This window comes from Prosopis cineraria, unplaced genomic scaffold (assembly GCF_029017545.1).
Source record: "Prosopis cineraria cultivar Desert tree isolate PC_DT_omini unplaced genomic scaffold, ASM2901754v1 PC11, whole genome shotgun sequence".
In the NCBI taxonomy this organism is placed as follows: domain Eukaryota; kingdom Viridiplantae; phylum Streptophyta; class Magnoliopsida; order Fabales; family Fabaceae; genus Prosopis; species Prosopis cineraria.
In genome coordinates this window covers 35915481-35929658 of record NW_026555342.1, presented here as the reverse complement: position 1 = coordinate 35929658, position 14178 = coordinate 35915481, and positions in this window count along the sequence as shown.

The following is a 14178-nucleotide window of genomic DNA, read 5'->3' as shown; positions in this document are numbered from 1 at the left end:
CACTCAAACACAATTTCTGCCTTAATCTCTCTCTCTCTAGGGGTCAAATTGAGCTTATGGGTTCAAAGCTCTATCGTTCAGCTTTAAATCAATCACAAAGCTCTAATTTAACTTTTGAGAACCTTTTTATTACTATTGAGCAAGAATCAAACCCCTCAAATTCCACCAATTCAATTTCCCTATAACTCATTTCTAGAGAAATTTGTGTAGAATGGAAGGTAAGAGTTATACGTAGCTTACCTAATAAGTTATTGATTAGAAGCACCTTCCATTGCTTTAAAATAGCTTGACCTAGCACACCCTTCACTTTTTCTCCTCCCGTTTCATGTGTTTCAAATTTCACTCATCTAAAATGTCTAAAATTTCATAACTTAAGAAGTAATTTTTTAGTCAATATGCCGCGGTGCATGCAGCACAAGCTACAGTGTGTGGCACAGTGAGATTTATTCTCACCACACTTTGACCCAAAACACACTTCTCTCACCCATATCTGTTCATACACACAACAATAAGTTAAACCATTAAGTAATCATCTGAGTCTCTAATCCCATACTAATTACTACTTTATCCTCAATTAGCAACTAATCATAGGATTAAGAAATTTAGGATGTTACACCAACTCTTAAATTTCAACACTTTAATCACCTAAGACTCTTAACTCTTGAGTTTAATCACCACATTAGATTTATTAACTCCCATTAAATCTAACTAACTTCATTCAACTTGTCTACCACCATTAATGGCTTTCAACAATCCCACCTTCATCACTAATAGCACTTTAATGTATAAATTCATTCATAATTAAGAGCTCACTCTCATTGACGCATAAAACTACTATATTTAGGCTTAGATAACTCAAACAACTCCTATTAATCCCATTTATATCAATGGATTTAGACTCATAACCCTAGGTTTGAAGAGATAAGGAAGGCATATCTAGGTGAAATCAAGCTCCAATCACCTCCAAAATAGCCAAAAGTTGATGCCCTAGCAGAATAACAACTCTCTTTATCGCCCTCCCTCTATTTTATGCTCATTTCTCCTTGTTTTGAACGTTTTCACATTTTTAGAAAAGCTGATTTTAGAAATTATGCTGCAACGTAAATTTTTATGCTATAGCATAATGCTAAATGGGCAAAAAATTTATTTTTTCTCTACAATTTAAGCTCAGGTGACTCAATCCACTTTCGAGTCCAATCCAAAGGCTAAAGCCAAACTCAATAGCCATATCTAGCCATCCTCAATCCCATTTATACTTAAATTTATAAATTTACCCTTTATTAGCTTAATTAATTAAGGGGATAATTTTTAGGATGTTACAACACTTCATTCTATCTGGACCTTTTTAATTATTATGATAGCCTTTGGGGGTTTATGCTTTCATTTGTAATAGTTGATTCTTGGCATTGTACATTTGGCCGAACAAACTACATGTTTTAATCTTTACTTGCTTCTTAGATGAGAATCTTAAACAAATACATTCAGTACCCTTACTTGCAAAACAAGTAAAGAGGAGCAACTATGAGCACCGTATTTTGTTCAGAATTTCAAGTGTAAATTGAAAATAAATAAAATAATAAAAGATTTTTTGTGATTTTAAAAAATAATAATTATCTTCTTCTTTTGTTGATCTCAAATCCCCTCAATCAGGTTTCTATAAAATTTGACTTGATTAACAAAAAATTAGAAAATTCAAAAGGTCAAATTAATCAGATTCTGACTTGAAGTAATTATGGCTTGACTTAATTTGGTTTAATTAAGGGAAGTTTTGGAAAGTTAAATAGCAATTAATAGGATTTTGATTTGAGGGGGATTTTGTCTTGATGGAGTCATTGATGAAGGACAACCCTTATTGAGCCAATAAAAAGGAAGAGAATAGGACATAGAGGGGAGAGATATTAGAGGAATTTTGGAGTAGACAAAAAGCACGTTAGGGAGCTGTGAGAAGTAAGTAATAGCAACCTATAGTTCTTGTTTTGGGCTTCGTATTCTTGTTTCCTTTCAAGTTGCTAGGCTAGTGAGTTGCATATTGAATTCTTATGCCTTCAATACATTTTCTCGGTTTGATTTGCTCGTTGACCTCAAAATGACTCTTCCTTATCTAGACCCCATCCATTTACTTGTGTGTGTGTCGTAGTGTATTTGCGTGATTGGCCTTTGCTGTAGAGTGTGTTTGTCCAAGAAGCGTGTGATATTCACTTATTGGATTCAAAATGACTATGCCTTGTCCGCATCCTCATCCACCTATTTATTTATGTTTTTGTTTCTTTTTAGTGTGTTAATATTATTGATATTTGGTGTGTGTTTGTCATAAAGGGTGTGTGATAAATGAATCCCCTCATGGTGATTATTTTGTGCACAAAAAGACACTTCGTACTGGCCTTGCGATTTTGGGTGTTGACACTGCCATTTTTTTTTTTTTAACTTTGTGGGAATAGTGAGAATATCTTTACAATTTTATTACAAGGCTAAATGAGTTTGTTTGTAATTTCTTGGAACTAGTCCTCTTCTGGACTAATGAATCATTCATTTTTTGTTTTCTGTGTTTTTTTTAGAAAAAGAGGTCTTGATGATAAAATATTTTTTTAAAAAAAAAAAGGGTGTCAATGAATGACACTAAATTACTGAAGACATTTGATACATTGATAATATGAGTGATACCACAAATGTTAAAAAAAATTCTAAAAATATTGAAATTTATTAGCATATTTTTAGGTTGTGTCATGAGTGATACTAGATCACCGTGGATTCCTAAAATTATTGATTGGAATGTTTTTAATGATACTAAGTCATTGCAAGTATTAATTTTTTTATTAGAACTTCCTAATCAAATTATGCTTTGGAAAGTCCTCTCTAAATATCCCTCTTATTCTTCTAGAGTTTTCCATGAGTAATACTAAATCATCGTGCGCATTTAGTGCATTAACTAATAGACTATGAGTGATACTGGTTAAATTTCCCCCTGTTGTGCATTATTACAAAACTACAAAATTTTTAGCATATTTTAGGTTATGTCATGACTGATACTAAATCTCCATGGATTCTTACAAATATCAAATAAGATATTATGAATAATACTAAATCATCACAAGTATCAAATTTTGTATTAAAATTTCATAATTAAATTATTTTATAGAAAATGCACTTTCAAAATTCCTTTAGGATTTTTCATGATTGATACTAAATCACTATGTGCATTTAGAGCATCAACCAGCATACTGTGAGTGATACTAAATCACTGTAGATTTTAGTATTAGTTATTTTTCTCTTATTCAAAGGTATTTCCAAGGAACAAATTTTTATTTAAAAATAAAAAAATATAACCTAAGATAACATTATTTTCATAAAATAAATAATTAAAAGAATAAAAAACTTAAATAATAATACTTTTGAACTATGTGAACTTTAATTCTTATCACAGTGTATATAGGCCCCCAGACTTTTATCTTCGGTTAAGTCCTGTCATGTAAATAAATAATTAAAAAAATAACTTTAGGTTCATACACTTTGCTTGTATTTTGCTATTAGTCCTTGCACTTTTTTCGATATTTTAGGTCCCTATACTTTTATTTTTTGGTGTTTTAGGTCTCTTCATGAACAAAGTGTGGGGACCTTGGAGGGACTTATAACACAAAAAAATAAAAGTGTAGGAACTTAAAATACCAAAAAAAAAAGTGCAGAGACTTATAGCAAATGCGAACAAAGTGCAGGGATCCAAAGTTATATTTTTATAAATAATTTGTCTTCATTTATTTTTATTTTTCAATGTAAAGGGTAATTAAAAATATTTAAAGGTCAAATTTAATTTTATACAATCAACTTAGGATAACCATTCTTATTAATGGGTGTTGTAGGGTATTTAATATCTTTTTCACACACAACCGACTCCCAAACCCTTCTTCGTAGACCGTTCTTTTCCGTTATAGGTTTTTGAAGGTTTTTCTAAAAATTTTGATAGCGATTCTCATTTTTCTTGCATTTATTGATTTCCCTCTTTGAAAGAGTCACAATTAGGACGCGACAATCATCTTTTTCTCCTTTGTTTAAAAAAAAAATTAAGGCATATCTAATCATAATTGCTAATATTTAATAAAATATTCATATTATATTTTTATAATATAATGTTAACGTATTTTTATATTTATGATCTCATTTGAAAAACTTAACATATTTTATAGTGTATTTTTATGATAAAACTAGAAAATGCCACGTGTGATGTAGTAAACATATCAATGTTTCCAAAGAGCTTATAGCCTTATACAAAAGGATGATTTTATGTTCAATATTAAAAAAATACATAAAATATTAAAACCACACATGTCTTATTAATATCTTCAAATAGCTATAAGAATGTATATTGAATGTAGGGAAAACTCCTTCAAGCCCTATCTTAACAATATACTTCTAAACTTCTATTATGTCTTGAGTTGTGGAGTTTCCTTATTATATTTACTTATACCAAAGATAAAAATATATATTTCATGAACACCAAAAAAAGGGAGGTGGTGGTTGGGGAAGAACTTTCTTTTCAATAATTCAGCGATTCTTGTTATTTAGACTAATATATATTTTTTTGGGAAGACCTTGTAATTTAATTAGGACAAATGTTTTAATAGTTATATTAACAGTTTCAGAGGGGGGTATTCAATTGCATTAATCTATTGACTATTCCCGTTTCTGGTTATATTGCGGAAAATAGAGTCTTGAGTCTTTTTTATTATTGTCTGATGAAAAAGTAATCCACTTTAGGAAAAAAAAATGTTCATTATTAATCCTTTTGGTTTAACATGAACAAAGATGTTCTATAGATTTCATAACTGTTGAGAGTTCTAAAATGAAGGAATTGGGTAATTATTTTTTTGACGAATGGATAGGGAAGGAACCAAAATTTATGTCATTGGGATCCGATTGAGATCTTTTAATTAATCTGAGAGCCAGTTCTAATCTAAGATTATAGGCAACTAGGCATTGCAGTAATTCAATCTATATTTTCTGATTTCTGGTTCTCATCAAGGTTCTGTGTTAAACTTCCTTTGTTTGGCTTCGAATTTCAACTAGATCCATCTCATAATTTTGATGATTTCAAATTTTTCTTCAATTAATTTAACTTTGCATTTGATTTTGGTCTCCTATCTCTTGTGTATATATTGTTTGTATCGAATGATTTATCTCATTATTTTTTATGTTTCTATCTCCTTTCTTTGCAGTCTCCTTTGTAGGTTCCATTCACAAGTGATTCTTTTGCCTTCTATATCTTCATGTATATTACAAGAACTCGGATTCTTACGACTGAAGTTTTTAACAAATTTGGTTATTAGGTGCAATATAGTATAGATTTGCTTATCTCACTTGCTTATTAATAATTTCTTTTGTTAGATACAACTTCAAAGTTAGGTGCAATAATATGTTATAAATAAATAAGGCTATCTCACTTGCTCATAAATAATTTACCTTATTAGATGGAACCTCCTAACCTTTGTTATTGGGTATATAATAAAGTAGATGAAAGAAGAAGGCATACCAATGAGTTCCTTTACGGGTGGAGGAATTTCTCAAGTTAGAACATAAGATATCCATGAGCATCATAGAGAGATTTAAAGAATCACATATCATATGATATTGGAGAGAATTTATATAGGAAATGATTTACTGAGAACTATTACTATTAGCATTGCCATGAAAAGAAACATCCCCAAGTGAATTCAATTGATGTCAACTATTCAAATATCGAGCTTTTACTTTCCTTTGATGTTTCAAGGATAAAATGAAAAGGGGGGGGGGGAGATAAATAAATTCAAAAATGGGATATGTTCCTTGTTGAGTGAACAAGGTTGATTCAAGAGCAACATTGCTATTGAATCTATATACCTAATTTCTTCTCATTGAGATATATCACAATGATATATAGCAAATGGATGCTTCATATCATCATAATTATGGTCTTTAAGGTTGATAAGAAAAACTCTTTTATAAAATATACCTCATAAAATATCCCGAGGAAAAGAATTTATATGGCAAAGCAATGATAAAATGTAAATCAATAATGCTAAATACATTATACTTTTCTATTATATAGACATAGATTGCAATAGTGATAAAATGGTGAGACCGTGTAATAGTAAGCTGCATTGTTGTAAACCATATGACTTAACTAATATGATATATAATGGTTATGCATATGAATAAAAAACATGAGATTGAGATGATGAAAAAGTAATAATTTTCATATGATCTACACTAAAAAAATGTAAAATAAACCTCAAGAATATGAATGGAAGAAAATAGTTTTCAAATAACGAATACTCTCATTTAAATTTTTGTAATTATACTCCACTCTTTATTCAGTTATTTATTTACCTCAATCTAACGGGAATGTAGTTAGTCCCATGACGGACTCATTGTATTAAATTTGTTTAACTGTATTAACGAAAAGAAGTTAAAAATGGTTGTGTTTTGTTTTGCTTCTCTCTCTCTCTTAGAGCTGGTAATTTGGGCCAAGCCCGACGGGCCAACCCAAACCCGCCCGAAAAATTTAGGCTCGAGCCCCAAAAAAATAATTTTTTTATTATTCGGCCGCCCGAATAGGCCATAGAAAAATTTGGGCCAAGCCCGATTGGGTTCGGGCTTGGCCCGAATACCTGAATAGAAAAAATATATTTTTAAAAATATATATAATATAATAAATATTAATTATTTTTTAAGTTTTATATCATTTTATTTTAAAATACCATATATTTGAGTTTATTATTATAGTTATTCTAAAAAAATAAAAATATTTATAGTTTCCTATTTTTATAATTTTTAATCAAATAAAATATCTGAAAATAATAATTAAAATATATTTTAATATTAATTTTTATATTTTAAGGCTCAATCTTTTTTTTAGAAAAATTGAGTCTTATACACCATTTTCTTGTCCGAAAAATTATATTTTATATTTTTTATAAAATAAGATAATTAATTTTAAATTAAAAATAATTTTAAAAATAAAATTTGAGCATGTACAAATTTTGGCTCTACTATTAAACAAACATAATAAATAAAATAATATTTTTACATAATTATTTGATTATCATCCATGTCAGACTTAGTTAAAAATTAAGAATGAATTAAAATAAATACCCTTTGTATATAGGGCTTAAACAATATAAAAGATTAAAGAAAAAAATTCAAAAAAATAGTATTTTACCCATAATGAAATTATTTTGTTTTATATAATATAATGATGGCTATTTTCTCATATTCTTAAAAAAATGAAAAATACAGTTTATCTAACAGTTGCTAAAAACTTTGAACTAATTAGGACAATGATTTTAAATTAATGGTCTAACCATAGTTGAATTGAGATTAACTTGATCATAATTAAAATAATATGATTCAATTAAAAAATATAAATATTTTTATATAACCATGATAAGGGAAATATTTAAATAAATAAGATATCAATTTACAAGTAAAGAAAATATTCATGAATAAATTGTACATAATATAACAAAATAGTAACAGAGCTACTTAAGTACTTAACTACAAAGTTAATAAGTTATTATTTTTTTATTCCTTTCAAGTTAAAATAATATTTTTTGCTTAATAAAATTATTTAAAAATTAAAATTGATTAAAAAATAAAAATATTTTAAAAAAAGTTTTGGGTATTCGGGCCGACCGAATAAGCTCGAAGGTGTTAGGGCCGGGCTTGGCTATATAGGCTATTTAGAAAAAGTAGGATTCTTCAAACCCGATCCGAATAAGCCCAACCCGAATTAAGCCCGACCCAAATAAGTCCAACTCTCCCGAATTACCGGCTCTACTCCCTCTTACACACACACACAACAAACAAATTTATATAAGTGGGGTCAGAATAAACTATTTGATGTTTGGCTTTGTGGCTGTGAACTGAAGAGATCAAGTACAGTGCTCAAGAGAAGTGGCCAAAGTTCAGAGGCACGTACGAACTAGTTCTTTAATGTAGGTGTTGCTTCTTCGAGATATATATTTCAGAGCTTAAATCAAGAAACTATATATCCTCAAAGCCAAACATGCATGGCTGATCGATCAAACCAAGATTCTCTGTTAACGTTATTTTTATTCCAAACTGAGAAAAGAAAGTGATGACTGATGCAATATATATGTTTGGATACGAAGAAAGCTTCGCTCTTCATATAATTCTTTGATATTCTGTCTTTAAATTAATGATCTTGCTGTTATTATCCAAAAGTGGAGATAGAAAGTCGAAGAGCAATATGTTTGGATGCCAAGAAAAAGTTTTGCTGTTATTATTCGATCTCTTGAATTGTTATATTCTATGTTGAAGCCAAACACGATTGTTCAAAAAACGCGATAATTCAAGAAACTATTTCGTGTTTCTCTTTGAGGCTGTGAACTGAAGAGAATTAAAGTTCAGAACTGAAGAACGAGTTCTTTAATGTATGTGTTGCTCCTTTGAGATATAGATTTCAGAGCTTTGAATTTTCTATCCCCGATATCCAAACACGGTGCTGCCTAAATCAATAATTTTTCTAAGCTGAAGAATGAAAGTGATTGAGGTAATCTGTTCGGACACGAAGAAATTGTGTCGCTTTATAATTCTTTGAGTTAGAATTAATATTCTATCTTCAAAGACAAACATGATTGTTCAAAACAAGAACCTCTCTGTTATTATTCCAAACTGGAGATATAGGAAGTGATAGAAAATTGATTGAGAAAGTGTTTGAATTAATATTCTTAGATCATATATTTGGCTGCAAAGAAAGTGTTGCTTCTCTCATTTACAGATTTTAGAGCCTGAATTATTATTATTATTCTATGTTATTTGGATGCTGTTTGGATCCCAAGAAAATGTGTTTTCCGTTAATTAAAATCTCTTAATCTTCTTAAAAGAAAAGAAGAGAAATTACGCAAGATTGTCAATGAATCCTTCACGATTTTGAGTTTTCTAATGCAATCTGAGAATTGATTTCTTTTTTGAAAAATTTTATATGGTTTGAATAAAAATAATTTTCATATGCGACAGCAATGTAAAGCTATGGGAGCTATGGAAGGTGATGTGGCAAACAGTGTCGTTTTCAGCTTTAATATTTTCTGAGTTTCACATCAATGATTTTTTTTTTTTTTAATTTTTTTATATCATTCAATTTACGTCAACCAGATACTTTGCACATACAAGTTATTTAATGTTTCATTATGTTTATTATCAAAATTGAGTTGGAATATTATTTTTAATTTTTTTATATCATTCAATTATTTTTTATAAATATATTACTCCCTCCGTTCCAAATTATATGATATTTTTGAAGGAGTTTTTTTGTCTCAAAATATAAAAAACTTTAAGTATATTAAGATTTTATTAAATGCACCAATTTTAATATTATGCTTTCTCTCTATATGATTAATTTCCGTCTCTTTTCTTTTCAATATATTAAATGATGGGTATTTTTTAAAGTTTATATTTTTATTATGAAAAGATAAGGTTGTTAAGTATATTTAATGAAGTTTATTGTATGTGAGATTTTATTTAAAAGTATCTTATAATTTAAAACGAAGGGAGCAATATTATTAATATATTTATAAAAACTACCAGGATCCATAAAACGGATGGCTGAGATTTTGGCACAACAATTTTAAAACCCCTTAGATTGTTTACTAATTAATTCCCCTTTAATAACATTGATCATTAGAGTTTATCCTTTATGTATGTTTATGAGTCATTAATTTATTTGGAAATTTTTTAATGAAATTATTATTAATGGAACTTTATTTAATATTATATATCATGGATTAAGTTTTGCCATTTATGGAGAATGAAGAGTGTTTAATTGAATTTGTTGTTGTTCTTGACAGAGAATTGAGAAGGGAAAGTGTCACTGAGTGAGAAACTTGAACAAGTTATTGAGATACTTGAGGAAGCGAGGATGGTGATGAGGTCAATATTGCCATTTTTAGAAGAAGTGATGGGTGATGTGCCTGAAGACAAAAGGCAAAAGCTGAATGACCAACACTGAATTTGATATTCTGATCGGCGAAATCAAATCAACAGTGTTGGCTGATATTCTCATGATGCAGAAGGAATATTCAAAGTAACTACACTCAATATTCAATAATATTGGAAATGAACCTTTGTGTTTTTTTTTTTTTTTTTTTCTGTTTGGGTGTAATTTGTTTCATTCATTTTGGAGTCCGTACATTTCATAACGATGATGGAATCGTGAGTTGCAGATAGCTGTGTTCTTTAGTGTTTTTGTTGTTTTTTTTTTTTTTGGTTTATAGTTGTACTAGGCACGCATGTTGGCCTCGTTAATTTCAAATAAAAAGAAAGAGAAAAAACATTATAACATGCTTCGCTATTAATTTATTTTATAAAGAAAAAAACTGAACATATATATATATACACACACTTATATATATATGCATGGTTTATCAAATAGTATGGCTTGTTATAAACTTTACATTAATTTTAATTTTCTTATGTGTGTGCGCGCACGTGCGCGAGAGTGAGTGTACGTATTATACCAAATATATTAAACACATTTCTTTATATATTTTAGAAATTTATGGGAGATAGATTTAATGAAAAAACAAATAGAGAAACATTTCTCCTTCATCAATATAAACATAAGGTATAAAATTTATAACATGCTGCATTATTAATGATAAGCTATGAATAGTATGACTAAATTTTTATTCATACTCCTGTATGCAATATTTAGCTATTGGGGAAAAAAGCTTTTATAAAATAGCAAGGTTTGTGAAGAAATGAATGGAACATAACCTTTTTTTCATAATTTCTTTTCCTTTTGAATTGCATGTTTCGTGGTTAATTTTGCCCAATTTATTATAAAAATATGCATATTTCTTCATCATATGAACCGTATACAAATGAAAACAATGATTTATGGTGTCATCCCTCTTTGCATTGGTAATGCCTAAAGAGGCTTCTAGGAGAATCGAGTTCCATCAACTTTGATGGAATTGGGGTTCACACCCAAATTTAAGGAACTTAGTTCTACTTCTCTAAAACTCCGCTTGCCAACCATTTTGCCCTAGCATCCTCCTCTCCTTAAAACAATGCTACGACGGCGGTGAATAAGATGGAGGATCATGTTCAATGGCTTGCTCTAGATCTTCGACAATGATGGTCCATGATAGTGACCAATCTTTCGACGTCAACACCAATCCTCCAATGTTAGAACTTCCAAATCCTCTTCCTCAACCTATGAGAAAATCTGCCGCCAATCTTCCTCCATTTGTCGTCCAATGTCGACTCCATTTGAACTTTGTCATCTTGTTACTCCAAATCTTCACTATGCAACCATTGCACTGCAAACTTAGCTTCGTCCAATTTATTGTCGCAGATTTGGGTTGCTATTGTTTTTTTTTTTTTTCATATCTCTATTTCTGGATTTTTTGTGTGTGTGTGATTGTTATTGTTGACAAATCCATAATTCTAGGTTTGTATTTCCATCTTAGTTTCTAGTTTTGCTCATCTTCAATTTGTGGTTTTTGGATCTTTGGTTCACATGAGTTCATGTTTTACTTTATTTGTTTTTTCCCGAAATCTGGTTCATGCTCTTCATTAATGATTGCAGATAGTAAATGATGAAGTTGACTATTGTTTTGGGTTCATCGTCCATTGGAAGTTCATGTTTGTTGGGAGTTCATTGATTTTTGATGGAATTCATACCTCTTGTAAAGTGGTGGTTGTGACAACAATGGAGATTTTTTAAAAAAAATATGTTTGAGTATTTTGGTCTTTAATTTTCAAAATATAAATATATTTATTAAACAAAATTTTCACCTCACATTCGTCTGTATAATAAATATATTTTTAAACCTCACTTTTACTTCTATTGCCAAATTATTATTTTACTTGTATTTCCACTTTTACTTAAAATACCTCTCGCATCAAACAAGGCATAAAATTAAAAAGAATGTGTAGGTAATCCAACTTTTTAGAAGAATGATCCATTAATAAACTTTTCAAATGCAATGAATGAAATATTTAAAATTAAGACCCTGAGTAATAAATAAACACAACCTTCATGAAAATTGGATGTATTGCAAATTACCACCTTGACCTTTAAAAATTTAAAACTTAAGACCCTAAAGTTTCACATTTTGACCATCAACTCCCCTGTCATTAAATTTTGAATAGTATAATTATTTTATTAATATTTAAAAAATACCTAAGCCATTTTGTCATATAATAAAATAGGAATTTTAAGGAAATTAAAAAATGGCCCTAATAATTTTTGTAATCTTGATAAAATAGTTAAAATATTTAAAATTTCATGTCAATCCCAACTGCTATTTGTTAGAGTGATATGGTTAGAGTGATATGACATATTACTTAAAATAAGCCACCAGCCAATTTCCCATTGTTAAGAGTTTTGTTCCTCAACAACCTCCCAATTTCTTACGCACTAAGGCATTTTATTTTTGAGGTACACGTTTCTTTGTGACCATAGCTCAGGTTAACTATATATTTTGAAATAGCTATATCTCAGAAATTAATGGGATAATTATATATATAATATATGTTAGCTATTATCATATGAAGCTTGTGTTTAATCTAGTGCAAGCCAAATAAGCACTCCAACAACATCTTGATAGTGAATGGGCAATTTCCAGAATCATGAGGCAAAACCATTAACCATATGTAATTCTTTTTATAACCAAGCCAATGAAGGCATCACCATCCATTGGTTAGAGTAGGTAAATGGGCAGGGCCATATGGGCTAAGGCTTTTTTGGACTTAGCTTGTAATCGTTTTTTTTTTAATTCTTAAAAAAATTAATTTGTACATTGTAATATTACATATTATTTTTCTTAAATATAAATTATAATGTTCAAAAATTAAAAATAAGTAATATAAATCTTAATTTTAAAATACAAAATATATATTCTAATGTCTAAAACTAATTTAAAAAATGAAAAATATTTTAGTTTTTAGGGGTAAAACCAAAAAAGAGCCTAAATGAGATACCTATGTCTGACCCTATTTTCATAGGGTTGGACTTAGAAGTTTATTTATACTAAAAATTCTTGATTTCTTAAACTCAAATTTTTATAAAAATGTATATGCTTAAACAAGCTACTCGTCAAATTTGGCCTATATTTTTGGCTTCTACCATTAGTATTATAAATTCAAACAAACTAACCCCACTTTTTTTGCATCTCTCTGGAATATTAAGCTAAATTTATTATACTAAAATCATAATTATCACATTCAAGATCATTAATTTGTAGGCATGAAGGGAAACAACTAAGATATCCATGCTAAGATATAGTCCTGAATATACTGACATGTATGCCTTTGGAGAAGTAACATATAACTTACTCCTATAAGATTGCTCCGTTTTCATATATATGAATTTTGGTTTCTACATTTTAATTGTCAAACAACAAACAATAAAAGCCTACAAGAAACAAGAAAAAACCAATTATGATTTTCGAGAAATGTTAAATTCAGTTAAGAATTATTGATGTTGTTTAATTCAGTTCATGAGGCATTGGCAAGGTGTTATGCATCAATGAAAGTCCGAGCATCTTTTAGGAAGTATAAATTATGCACCAATTATAAACGTACCTTAATTAGGATTGTTAAAGTAGAGGAGTATAACCTCAAATATATGTTCCAAGTGATATCTATTAGAGTTGGTAATATAGGCAGGCTCAACCTACCAACCTGTAGTAAAATGTAGGTTGGGTTGAAAAAAATGGGTTTATTTTTGTGCGGGGCAGTTTTGGCTTGTCTTACATAGCCTAAACTTGTAGCGGGCTAACCCACAGATTGGCAGGTTGGCCCGCTTACTTTTTTTAAGAAAAAAAAATAGAAATCGCAAGATTGTTCTCTCAATTCGCAAACCCTCGCTTTATTCAAATTATTAAAATAATTCAAATTTTGTCTTTATTACCTACTACCGTTATTACCTATCACATTTAATTAGCTGAGATAGATATAAATTCATTATCAATCAAGTGCATTATTGTAGCACGCAACAAAGACTTTTTCACAATTTAATTTGAGTCAAATATTTTCAAGTAGACACAAGCAATATAGCCATTTTTTTTCAAGGTTATGTGGGGTTCAAACTTTTTATCGTTGTGTTGCCATTTGAAGTAATGCCATCTGTAACATCCTAATTTTTTTTTTCAAAAAAATTTAACTCAACCATGGTAGAAG